Genomic DNA, 14,356 nt, shown 5'->3' with positions numbered 1-14,356 from the left:
GCCAGAAAGATGGGAAAAGTTGTGGAAAATGATGGAAAATAAATACAAACCGTACTTTTACCATATGTTAAGTACCAATAATGCCGACCTCTTTGGTGAACCAAAATGGCAAATTGTTTCCGGAAAGACGTTTTGAAAGAATCAGAAAGTAGTGTGTACATAATTGTGCGATATATATATATATATATATATATATATATATATAGATATAAAGAGATTTTGGGTCTGTGCAAGTTGGTTCCGCTTTTACTCATAACTCACACCAAACCAGCGCTCTTTAAAGCTGTTCAAGCGAGATTAAAACGTTTTCTTGCAAGAAAAAAGGGTCATTAACCACACATTTGAATCCAAGAGATTGTCAGGTGAGTCAGAGAGGCTAAAAACAAATATTTCTACAAAAATAGCGTCTAAATAAGTTCTATATCGCTCTAAAAGGAGAGATTGTTGACGAGCAAAATAGAATTTATAACAAAAAGCTCTGCTTTTAATATTACCGATTATAATAAAGCTTGAGGTAATTTATATCAATGTAGTTGTGTTGCGATACGAACGTGTCTGTGTAAACGTCCATTTGAGCTGCTTACAATTTTGATTGATTGAACATCTCAATAAGAAGATGTTCATTATGAACATGTTATTTGTCGAATGTTTTCCTTTGATTTTTAAATATCATTATTGAATAATATATGCATCATTTCAGACAATAAAAATTGAAAAAACTATATAAATAAAACTTAAACAATCATTAAAGGTTATCTGTTTCAACAATGATGCGTAGTAAAACAAAATAGTCCTTCGGCTATTTGTTCTATTGAGTAATGATGACGAAACAACTTAACATTTCAAAGACCTCCAAAATAAATCCATCATTAATGGCGAAGATAGGTTACTAAATTATTCGATATCCAACATATTTTATCAATATCAATATTTTATTCAAAAAACAAACATAAACGAGATTATAACTTTTTGTAGTTCAGACATGTATTTGGAGTATGATAGCTCCGGCGTGTCATACACGCTTGAATGGCTACTCTTTCCGCGTTTACCTTTCACACAGTTTCATTCAAGGTCTGATATTGTCAATATATAATCTCCTGTATAAGAAATATACACCATAACGTTCTAAAACGATATATTTAATTTTATTATGAGGGAGACATGAAAAGAAGTGTAAAAGGTTTCGATCTATTAGAATTGAGGATTATTTTAAAGGATTTACAATTGGTAGCGTGATTTGTCAGAATGGAAGCTAAAGTGTGTATAGCTGAAGATTCAAAAAAGATCAAATTACAAGGCACCGAAATATTATTAAACGAAATTTAGTTTTTCTTGAGCACTTGTAGGTTTTCAACAGTGTTTAGTGGACCCTTCAAGCGACACTGATACTAGTTTTATGCTCCGTGAGGCAATTTTGCCAGTTCCGAAAAGTTTTCTTTCTCCGATGATCTAAATAGTATACCATTATGATCAAAAAATAGTAAGACCAGAAAAACTTGATGTGTGAATTCAGTCATTAAGAAAGCATTACTATTGTTTCATTCATTTCAACCAATTCAACAACTCTTCTGAGATTTAAGAAGAATAAAAAAGCAATTATTTCAAGAATTGTATTACTTTTCCTAAACCCGCGTAAAATTGTCAATTTTTATATATCTCTATCAAGGTTGTTTTTTTTTGTCAAAAAACTGTCATAATTAATAGCGGTTAGTGCAATTTACACAGATTGTAAATAATATTCCGTTGAATCAAATGGTTATATATAAGAATAATTTTAATTCTTAGTCTTTAGTTTATAAGTTATATAATGAAAAGTGTATTTTCTAAAAATGAATCGATTTCTATTTATGTCTGATATCTTAAAAATTATAAATTCTAAAGGAATTTAACTTGGATTTACGTTTATTTCGCCAAAAGTATAGATATTTTAAGAGCTTTATCTCTATCCAAGAGATACATGTTTTTGGCACTTTTTCCATCACTACATAGTATAAAAAAAAGTCGCCTTTTCTGTCCCTATATCCCTATGTGCGCTTAAATCTTTAAAACTATGCAACGGATTTTGATGCGGTTTTTCAATAGATAGAGTGATTCAAGAGGAAGGTTTATATGTATAATACATGCATAATATACTAAGGCAACATTGCTAATTTTAGAGGTTTCTAACGTGATTCGTCGTAAATTAACCTATTTTTTAGGCTTATTTAGCAATTAGCAAAAACGCTGCCTAACCCTACGAGTTAGATCAAATTAATGTACTACAGTATTGTACACCATAAAAAGGTCTACAAAAAAGTCCGCGATGGTATATGTTTATCTTTTAGGGATAACCCACATTAACCATTTTTATTGTTTACTTTTTACGTGAGAAAATGGCTTATTTACGAAGCTATTTTAAGCAATACGGCATTAATCCTTATCGAATTAAGTACCTTAAATACAGTGTGCAATTAATATAGATCAATATGGTTCCTTACAGCATGTAAATTAAACAAATATTTTCGGAGATATTACAAATTTAAAATTTGCGTTTAAAAATGTGTAATGTAATAAAAATTGTATGAATTTAGATATTCCAAAGATAGCAGGAAATCTTCATAGTAATTATAGGGGAAGAGGAATTGTTTTACTCCAAATTTAATGCGTGCAGGCCAAGGGCAGTAATGAATGAACCAAAAATACTGGATCGATTTTAATCATGTTTTCATTGAGTGACATAGGCATATATATTTTATGCCCGTGCAAAGTCGGAGCGGGCCGCTATGTTTTTATATACAACGTTCATATTTTTTCTGTAGTGTATTTAATTTAGTATCAGCATTGCACCCGTGCGAAGCCGGGGCGGGTCGCTAGTGTAATATATAGTCGTGAAAATTCTAAATACCTTGCTGATATTTTCGTTAAAACAGTCGCAGGATAATGACATTTCAAGAATTATAAAGAATTTTACGCTGAATCGAATGGTAATATAATAATGTTTATATGCTCTTTAATTTTTAAGTTATACAGTGAAAATTGATTTTGAAAAAAGAATCGATTTCTCTTTATGTCAGGTATCTTAAAAAGTATATGTTCCAATGCAATCTAAAAGGGAATTTCGTTTCTTTTACACCAAAATACATATGCCTTAAGTGTTTTATCTTTACCTGTTGGATAAAAAGTTGTAGCACTTTTTCCATATTCCGTGAAAATTTGAGTTTTTTGCTATCATTTCCTTAGAAATAAACGAAGAGTTATGAAGATCGCAGAAACTATTAAAAAAGTTACGTTCAATCAAATGACAGTTCAAGTATATTTGAGAAAAATTAGTGGATTTCTTTTATTGTTACCTATTTCCAGGCTCTTTCTACCTTAAGAACTATCTACCTAGATAATATAAGAAATAATACCTTGCACACCTGTCTACTTAAACTACTACTTAATAAATGTTTACACCTAAATCATATGATTTAACACCACTTGATTTTTTATGGGATTATTTAAGTTAAAGTCCCTGTCATGTAACATAGTAATAAAATTTTATAATGAAAGAAAATCATTTTGTATTAAAATAAAATCCTGCCTTTGTTGTTGGATACCTTGTAGCAATTATAAATTTTCAAGTTTCCACCGCCTATAACTCTTTATCTTATTACGCTTTATATTAATACACAAATAAGCTCAGACGTTGACAAAATAAAGTGTGTCTATTATATACCAACTTAGCTTATATTGTCAGAAGCATTGTTAGGTATTAGCAGAAACCGGATGGTATCTTTCCTTCTGAATATACTTGAATGAGCTTGTTGTTGTTAACTCCCGCGTATATTTTACTACAAAAAACGACTGCTCTACAAGTATGTATACATTCAGTCAAGGCATTTCCTCGGACCTATTAACAAACGGATTAACAAACCTTGGTTTTCATTTATTTATTAAACTTAATTATTTTACGAATGTTATACGAATCGTTTAAAATAATCGTTTAAGAACATCGTTCAATTTTTCTTTGTTCTATTTCTTTTACTACAAGAATACATACATTACGCAAAGTTTCTCAAATATCAAATATTTTAAAGAGTTTGTCCGTCAAACATCACCGGTAACAAACTTTTATTTTCTTATGAATAATTCCAATAACATTAGCTTCTGGAGATATTGATAATTGATTGACTTCATCTCAACTGTGTTGTTATGAGAAATTAGAGACATTTCTATTCAATGAAAAAATCATCAGCTATTAATGTGACATGTTTATTTATATCAAGTAGCAAACACTTGAGGAAATATTCAGTAACATCGCTAAAGAAGGTTAGATTTATTGCTCTTATTACATTGGTTAGGAAATAGAAACCAATGAACAAGTGTTAACATTCTAATCGCTTCTTTCTAACTCTAGGTGTATCTACCCATCTTAATAGCTTAGTCTCTTCCACTTATCATTTAGAATGGTTTGAAAAGTTACCTTTCTGTTACCTGTTTTATACTACAGGCTTTAAACATTAATAATAAATGATGTAGACTAATCCTTGGTACATACTTCCCATCTTCCTACAGCTGACATACCACGAAGAAAAAAAAAGAAAGGAAATCAAAGGGATATAAATCTAGGCAATCGAAAACTATATGAGCAAGATGTTGCTTTGGTGGAAATAATGTTTTTCTGTCTCTTTTCTTGGTTTAGCCATTCTGGAGGAAATTGACAAACAACTGCTGCTACGAAAATATAATTTTACTTCGAACATTCTATTAAACAATAATAAATGTTGTCACAGGTAATTGTTGAATGTGTATAACGTTAAATCAACAGCTATAATCATTTCACACCCATCTAATATTGATAATAGCCGATTAAAAAAGACAATACAAATCCACGTAGCATTCAATTTTTTTTTGATGTCATGTCCGTTTAAACAATCGCAGCTTAATGAAAATAACAGTGATTATAAAGAATTTTACACTAAATCGAACGGCAGTATAATTATTTTTATACATCTTTAGTTTTAGGGTTACACAACGAAAATTGTATTTTTAGAAAATGAGTGGATTTCAGTTTATCCCACATAGCTTAAATACTATAAATCCTGGAGTAATTGAACACGAATTTTCGTTTCTTTCGCCCCAAAATACATATATTTTGAGAATTTTAACTTTATCTGAAAGGTAAAAAAATTTTCCACTTTTTCCATATATATAGTCGTGAAAATTTGCGATTTTTTGCCATTTCAGAGGTTTTTGCCCCCATTTTCGTTCAAATAATCGTAAGTTAATGAAAATGGCAGAGATTATAAAGAATTTGACGCTGAATCGAATGGTAGTATAGAAGTTTTTATGGAACCTTTAATTTTTAAGATATATAATGAAAAATATTTTTTTTTTAAATAAGAGAATTTCAGTTTATGTCACATATCTTAAAAAATATAAATCCTGGAGTAATTTAACATGAATTTTCATTTCTTTCACCCCAAAATACATATATTTTGAGAATTTTAACTTTATCTGAAAGGTAAAAAATTTAGCCACTTTTTCCATATATTTAGTCGTGAAAATTTGCGATTTTTTGCCATTTCAGAGGTTTTTGCCCCCATTTTCGTTCAAATAATCGTAAGTTAATGAAAATGGCAGAGATTATAAAGAATTTGACGCTGAATCGAATGGTAGTATAGTAGTTTTTATTGAACCTTTAATTTTTAAGATATATAATGAAAAATATTTTTAAAAAAAATAAGAGAATTTCAGTTTATGTCACATATCTTAAAAACTATAAATCCTGGAGTAATTTAACATGAATTTTCGTTTCTTTCACCCCAAAATACATATATTTTGAGAATTTCAACTTTATCTGAGCGGTAAAAAAATTTGCCACTTTTTCCATATATATAGTCGTGAAAATTAGCGATTTTTTGCCATTTCAGGGGTTTTTGCCCCCATTTTCGTTCAAATAATCGTAACTGAATGAAAATGGCAGAGGTTATAAAGAATTTGACGCTGAATCGAATGGTAGTATAGTAATTTTTATGGAACCTTTAGTTTTTAAGATATATAATGAAAAATATTTTTAAAAAAATAAGAGAATTTCTGTTTATGTCACATATCTTAAAAATTATAAATCCCGGAGTAATTTAACATGAATTTTCATTTTTTTTACCCCAAAATACATGTATTTTGAGAATTTGTAACTTTATCTGAATGATGAAAAATTGTCGAATAAGCCGGACGCCGAAAACTGTATAAGCAAGATGTTGTCTTCATGGAGACAATGTTTTTCTGTCTCTTTTCTGGATCTGACTACACAATGGAGACAATTCACGAACAATTGCTGCTAGTAAAACATAATCTTGCATCGAACATTCTATTACACATCAACAAACACTGTCGCAGCTAAAAGTTAAGTGTGTATAACATTTCATCAACAGCTATAATCCTTTCACATGCATCCAATGTTAATAATAGCCGATCAAATAAGATAACACCAATCCAAATAGCATTCCCAGTATGACAAATCGTCAATAAACCAGTCCAATAAAGCGTGACCATTCTTTGTTTGATTTATTCTTGACCGTTATTAAATCGTCTGTCATATCGCGGGACAATATTGGTTTAAACTGAGACGATTTTTGTTTGTTAATGGTTTATTAATTGTCGTCGGTGTCTTTTGCGGGACAAAAGGTACTTCGAACAATTCTTTATCGATCACGTGAAATAAACCGAATTTATGTACCGAAATAAAGGTTCAATTAACAAAATAAATATTGTTTTTTAACGATACGGGCTCTGATAAGACGCTGATACCAGTTCGAAGAAGTGAATATAGCTTTTGTGATTCTTTTAGAGGAAATTAATTGAAAAAAACCAATTGGTGCCAATTATCTCTTTGACTATTCGCTGTATTCCCCATATCTGTTCCCTAGTGATTATTACTTGTTATAAGTTAGCGTTAGGACTGAAATGAGGAAATTATAGCAGAAATATTGAAATCGAATATGTTTTTGAGGAAGACATTATTGGAAGGCTTATATTGATAAAACAAGAGTATATTCAATAACATGTCGAGCAACGTATTTTTAAAGTTTATGGTTCCATGAAAAGTCCGTGTTATACAGCCAAGCATTACAATCAGACTAAAATCTGCCTTTTCGTATACTTCCATACCTGTATGACTAAATCGACTTTCTGGCTGGAAGACACAGAGAACCATCTCCGAAAAAGACACGAATCAAGAGCAAAAACAATCTGAAAAATAGGAAACTAACATTGTCTGAGGTCAGAACAATGGCAAGAACTTTGGAAGTCCTGCGGCACCGTACCCCAACATATCAGGTAAGGACTGACAATGATGACGAAGAGTCAGGAGTCAAATCTTCTATATAAGTTAACAGATTTCATATGAAATATTATATTGGCAAGGCGAACACGTTAAAATAAACTTAACAGAACCTCCAGGATAGTTGTCATAGTATTTTAACTCGGTACAAGTTCCACAACGATGTCTAATATCTTCAATAATATATGGAACATCATATCCCCACATATTATGGTTCCGCCAACAATCCGGGTTCAAATTTGGAAAATAGGCTGGATTTTTAAAACATATTTCTTCGAGAATTCCAATTTCCATGTCACTAAAGTGGGTAGAAATCAGATTTTTGTCATGACCCAAGCTATACGGTGGATCTTTGATTCAAAATCATACAAGAGCAATTTATGAAATTCCTGAAGCCATCTAGTAATGTATTTAATAATTATATTAAAGCACTAGACGTCTAGCCTTATAAAAAATTTATATATTCTAATATTAGCCCATAAATTATCATCTTTCAGGCAATTTGCGGATTCTGTCTCGAAAGAACGAGGTATGTTTTGAATCAGAAGGAGCAAGGTCCGGAGACTACGAGGGGTGCGGTGGGTATAACATTTTAATGTTTCTAAGTATGTTTTCACCGGTTTTGCAACATGTGACCGAGTTTTGTCACGCTAAACAATAATATTGTGGTGTCTTTGATTGTGTTCAGGTCGTTTTTCGCTCAGTGTTTGACTCAAACACGTCAACTGTAATCGATAGCTATCCCCATGGACGATTTCATCAAGTAATACCTTCATCAAATCCTCGTATTCAAATTCTTTTGGCTATCTAGAATGCTCTTTGTCATCGGTGTCAACATCAATATTTTTAAAACGTCTAAACCAGTAGTCACATGTTCGTCAAATGCGATTTACTCGGTACAAATTCAGACATTTTCAACGCACTATAAAAAAAATTGTTCACACTGGACGAAATGACACATACTAAAAAGTGAAGCCCCCTCAATATGAGGTTTAATATGCGATCTAATACAGAGTATAAAAACAATTTATAGGCCTAACTATTAATAATAAATAAAAAACTACTTCTTTACTATATATACATCTACTTATATATTACCGATCTTTATAGGTTAAAAGTCATAAGCTTGCGGGGTTGTTAACCGGGGGTTAATCGATAGACTGTGACCGTAGTTTCGAATGTAAGCAAATCTCATACACAGCTTAGTTGGAGGTCTTCTTATATTGCAAATCCAATGATGATGGTAAAAAATATTGATGTTGATCATGTTGTCTTTTTAAATTGAATTTATATATTATTTGTATGATCTTAAGAATTTATTATGTCAAGTTGGAAAGAAAATAATTACGGTTTTGTGTCGTAAATATTGCTCCCAATTTTATTTTTAGCTTTACATCAGTACAAAGGCACCAACCGATATATAAGACAAATTTTCGGCATTGAAATGCCGTCATTATTTGCGCAGCTGATCCTAATGGGCTTATGTTGACTCAAAAGTCTGATAGCATGACTATTTTATGACTACTATTCGATATACAAGAATTATAAAGTCGTTATTTCTGGTTTGGTTTGGGTTAGATTGTAAACATGTTATTACATTGCATTTTGAACGTTGTGACTCAATCAAATGCGTGTACAACATACTTTGGAATCGGTGTTAAAATTGATGGTTATTGTATATACAAACGCTAACCATGGAAGGCTTTTAATTGAATCTTCGAGAATTCAATTATTTATATTGTCATTTTATTTAGTTATTACTATTTATTATGTGCATATTTTATTTTAAAACATTTTTTTTGTGTTAAAAATTTAAGTTTGATTATTTTTTAATTTTTAGTAAGTTCCTTATTTATTTCTTGAAGTCGGTTCAATTTTGTTAAAAATATTTTATTTTTCCCTTTTCAGTGTTAGATATTTACTCAATAAATTGGGCCCGGGGTCCGCTACCTAGTCTAGGTGATCTGACAAATTTTCCAACAAAACTAGAATAAAAAAAAGTTGCTGCCCCCGTTGGGAATCGAAGCCGGGCCCTCCGCGTGTGAGCATAACGTTCTAATCGTTACACCATACAAACAGTTGTCTACTTTGTTTCTACGACGCCTCATATAATAACGTTAGTGCTTAAAAAGCAAACTGAATGGTTTTTACACTAAAGTACTTCCGATTTTTCATCACATCAACTCAGCAACAACATTATAAATAATTCTTTTTAATTAATCTTCTAGAACGTCAACAATCTGCCCGTAGGCAATAGGTATTATTATATGATTTCAGTTATATAATATAAGTATACGGACATATAGTAGATCACTTCAATAATTGATCTACTGTACAACTTATAATCTAAATCTTATTCTAGATACTATTCTAACCTATTTTAAAGTCTGTTCTAACCTATTCTAAACCTATTCTAGCTTATTCTAGAGATTATTAAATCTCACTCTATGTGTCTATTAATTAGTTCGTATGGTAGTTTGCGTTTGAGCCAATGAACGACACTGTCACCACGCACATTTAACTGTTTGGCGAGTGCATTGGGATGTACTAATAGTCTTTCAGAATACTTCACACTAACACTCCGAATCACGCTCATTATTGGTTCTATGGGGATATCGCGCTGAATCAGTTTGTTAGACACGTAATATGGGGCATCAACGATGACTCGCAACACTTTATTCTGGAACCTCTGGAGGATATCTATGTTAGATTTGTTAGTAGTACCCCACAGTTCAATACCATAGGTCCAAATCGGCCTAGAGAATTGACTTATACAGCAAAACCTTGTTATCTAATGATTTTTTAGATTTACGCCCGATCAGCCAATACATTTGGCTTAGTGTAAGACCAAGCTGTTTGCGTTGGTTCACTATATGTTTTTTCCATGACAAACGTCGATCGAAATGCATTCCCAAATATTTATCGTTGTCTGCTTGCGGAAGTTCATGATTATTCAATTTTACTGAGGGACACGTTCTTCTACAAAGGGTGAATGTCACATGGGTAGATTTTGTTTCATTTGCTTTGATACGACACGTTTTCAACCACAACTCGACTTTGTTAAGATGAAGTTGGAGGTTTTTTTGTGGCTGATATTGGATCCCCGTGTGATGATAAAACCGCTGTATCGTCAGCATATGTTGCAACAGTAATATTTCTTGAGGTCGGTAGGTCAGCAGTATACAATAAATATAAAAATGGGCCAGGAACACTGCCCTGCGGAACGCCCGAATATATTGGGTGTAAGAAATAAATATCTGATTATTTTTGATAAAAAAAATATGTGAAAACTTGGTCCGTGCCTTTGAAACTTTATAATTCCATTCAATTTAGCCCCCTTATCCCCAACAGATCATGATTTGGTTCCAATGGGACCACCTCAGAGATGCACTCTTTCGAAAAAAAAAATCGGCGAACATACATCAGTCTCACTCATTCAGTTAGTTTGAAAACACATTGTCGAATAGTCAGGGTTCTATATAATATAAACGTTAACCTATTTTTCTCTATAAATGCTTTTATAAAGTGGAAGAACCTGCAAAAATGTGACATTCAAAATGACGTCAAAACTCTCTACACTATTATGATGTATACACTACAGTCCTTGATCATACTAAAAACATCAGAGTCTTCACATTTTTCGGCATATATTGTCCCCACTCCCCTCCCCGCCCACTATTTATTAACCCTACCTCTCCAAACAACCTATTAGTACGAAACAAATCCTATTTTTTCGGTATTTCTGTTGACTCTGTCATTAATCGCCCATAACAGTTCAATCCCTTTTTATATTTTTAACCGTACTGTGTACATATTTAACCATAAGTTTCCGTTCAAAAGCGAAAATAAACTCATTAAAAACTACTCAGTCACAGACTCGCCAATTGTGTCTCGTAAATAGCCGAAACGTTTCTGTTTTGGAACCTATCAAGTATTAAATGCTCGGTGTCTTAATGAAAAGATTGTGAAGGCAATTAAGATAACGTAGTTTAAAGGTCGAGAAGAGTGATGTTACAATAGTGACAGATGGAGATAAAGTTCTTAATCGCTACGTCCGACAGTTAGCGAAAAAAAGAAATGGAAATGGTGCGGCGGTTGTTTTCATAGACGGTTGTTGTTGCAGATTCATGGATAGGGGAAGTGTCCATATAGGGGTGTGGATTATTGGAAGTGTTGAATGTACTCTTAGTGGAAGGGAACAAGGAACAGTGTGAGAGAGACAGTGTTTCATATCATTCATCAATCAATCGGTAAGTTTTTTGTTTTAAAATAGTTTTGTATAATTTTAAACAGTCAGCGTATATAAAATATAAAAACGTCCACTTTTGTTTTAAATAAACGCGATTTTTGTTGTCATTCTATGGCTTTCTTGCTGTCACTTCCTATCAAATAATCACATGGTAATGAAAATTACGAAAATTATAAGATTTTCGCAGAATCATTAATCATTAAATTAAGAATCATCAATTAGTATTATAATTTGTATACAACCTTATTACCTGTAATTCTTATGTTATGCTATAAATTATTTCGTTTCTTTCACCTCAAAATTAACTATAACTTACTATATTTTAATATAGTCGTAAAAATGGACAATTTTTTACCATTTTTTATATTTTTGGCTACAATTTTCTTTCAAATAATCGTAAGTTGATGAAAATAACAGACATTATAAATAATCCTACGAAGAATCGAATAGTCGTACAATCATTTTTATACGCTTTTAAGTTATAGAGTTGTGTGTCATAACTTAAAAAATATACACTCTACACCAATTTAATATGGATTTCGTTTCTTTCACCTCAAAACACATCCATTTTGAGGGTTCGTTTTTGAGTCGCGAAAATTTAGGATTTTTTGACTTTTCAAGTGTTTTTTCTTGCTATTATTTCTATTAAAATATTCATTCAAACAAATAAAAGCAGGATGCGATGTAATCATCAATACTAAAAACATACATTCAATTGAAATATTTTTTATAACATCTTTATTAGATACACTTAGTACAATCTTAATTATAAATTAATTTATTACTACTTTTCATTTGTACTTGGATTAATTCACAAGCAAGACGAGTGCGAGAAAATACATCAATATGTATTCCTCAATTATAAAATTATAATAACTTATAGCTATAGTTTAGAATAAAGGTATACACTTTATATAAGTTCGTATACTTTGGTTTGCTTCAATCTCCTGACGTCCTGTGCGCTGTTCAGCAGTTGTATTGCTTCCACGTTAGTATGATTTAGTAATCTTCTTTCGTGTTTCAAGGCGAAATCTTGGATAACTTCGCAAATCCATTTGATTTCCAGGTCATCGTGCAGTTCTTCCTTAGTTACATAGCGATAGGCATTGGTAATCAATCGAAGAACTTTGTTTTGACAGCGTTGGATGACTAGTTGATTTGAATTTTTAGTGCAACCCTATAAGTCCAAATTGGCTTCATAATTGTTTTATTAATCAACCTCTTTGATTTTAGATCAAGTTGAGAGTATCTTCCGACTAACCAGTATAGTTGTTTTATTTGGTTCTAATGTGTTTTGCTTTTTGCCTAACATGATGTTTCCAATTTAATCTACCGTCAAGATGGATTCCGAGGTATTTGGCTCGAGAGTAGTGGCTGATTCTTCTATCCATTGAGTGATATAATTAATTTTTCTTTATTTCGCCGCAATGCAAAATTAATATGAACAGATTTGGAGCTATTAAGTTGAATTTTCCAATCTTTCATCCACTTGTAGATTTTGTTGACTGCCACTTTGGCCATAATAATTGTGTCGTCAGCAAAGGTTCCAAGTGGTGTTTCTTTTGTTGTTGGAATGTCAGCAGTGTAGAGCAGATATAGGAGAGGTCCTAAGACGCTACCTTGTGGAACTCAAGCCGAAATAATTAAAATATGTACACAAGATTGTTTTTTAATTGTTCAATAAAATGTCGCACGTCGACGTCGTTAAAATGCAAATCTTATAAGTTTTATTATTTCCTCTATGAAGTTTTCCTAATTGTTCAGAAGTAACAGAAAAATAGACGCAATAAAATGAAATAGTAAACTTTAACAATCACCTAAACAGCAGCATTTTGCTAGTTACGAGTTTCTTTATTTCTTTCAGTAATATCTCCTTTAGGTTTTACTTAGTTTTTAAATCAAATGCAAATAAAATTATTATTTTATATTCGATTGTTATTTTAATAATTATAGAATATATTTAAACATCGTTGTTTTTCGGTTATATAATCGCTGATGTGATATAGTCAATAATATTTTAATCAAGTTCCTTTCCATACCCTTGACATATTATGATATATATGCCTGATATATCTCAGAAAGTAAACAAAAATTAGTTTCGGTTATAAAACAAGCTCTCTACGCCTTTATTATCTTTCTATTATCTTATTTAGATATATCAACATTGTTCTTTAACATCAGTTAAATTCATTATCAGATATTATTGAAAGGTTTATACATTTTTAATTATAACAATATAAATGATATTTATAAGGATTATAAAGAATGTTACGCTGAATCGAACGATCGTGCAATATGTTTATAGAAACTTTAGTTTTTAAGTTATATGTTACAATGAAAAGTGTGCTTTCAAAAGATTATTGGGCTTCGGTTTTAGCCAAATATATCTATATAATTATAAATCTACAGCAACTTTACGTGGATTTTCATTAATTTCGCTACAAGTAAAAAAGCAAAAAGTGCAAAAATACACTTTTTTCATACGTATAGTCGTGAAAATGGGCGATTTTTTGCCATCTTCATATTTTTTACTGTCATTTTCGTTAAAATAATCGCAAGTTAATGAAAATTACAGGAAATTTAAACAATGTTACGTTCAATCGAATGGTAGTACAATAAATCCTATACAAACTTTCGTTTTTAAGTTATACAACCAAAAGTGTATTTTCATAAAAGAGTGGATTTCTGCTTATGTCACAAACTATGCATTTTAAAGAAATTTAACATGGCTTCTCGTTTATTTCATCCTAAAGTTTTTTTTTTCGTTATTTTCAATATAATTTCATCAAATAGTCGCAGATTAA

The 14,356-nt window shown here is 31.2% G+C and overlaps 1 protein-coding gene and 1 long non-coding RNA gene across 4 annotated transcripts in view; one reads left to right on the top strand and one right to left on the bottom strand.

Moving 5' to 3' along the window:
• The window catches only part of LOC143199551 (uncharacterized), a 92,989-nt gene that overhangs the window by 48,785 nt on the left and 29,848 nt on the right, over positions 1–14,356 (bottom strand). The gene's annotated exons all lie outside the window — the stretch shown is intronic.
• Positions 1–14,356, top strand: part of Ent2 (Equilibrative nucleoside transporter 2) — a 97,681-nt gene that overhangs the window by 53,624 nt on the left and 29,701 nt on the right. For 2 of the 3 annotated variants that reach the window (XM_076409407.1, XM_076409408.1), the window contains one exon: positions 11,427–11,553. The exons of the other annotated variant lie outside the window; for it this stretch is intronic. The gene's annotated coding sequence lies outside the window, so the exon portion shown is untranslated. The remainder of the gene's footprint in view (positions 1–11,426; positions 11,554–14,356) is intronic. 3 annotated transcript variants of the gene reach the window in all.

The sequence above is a fragment of the Rhynchophorus ferrugineus genome, unplaced genomic scaffold (assembly GCF_030347505.1).
Source record: "Rhynchophorus ferrugineus isolate W39M unplaced genomic scaffold, kcgeb_rfMv2 rfM7, whole genome shotgun sequence".
NCBI lineage: Eukaryota > Metazoa > Arthropoda > Insecta > Coleoptera > Curculionidae > Rhynchophorus > Rhynchophorus ferrugineus.
This window is presented reverse-complemented; position numbering and strand designations above follow the sequence as displayed.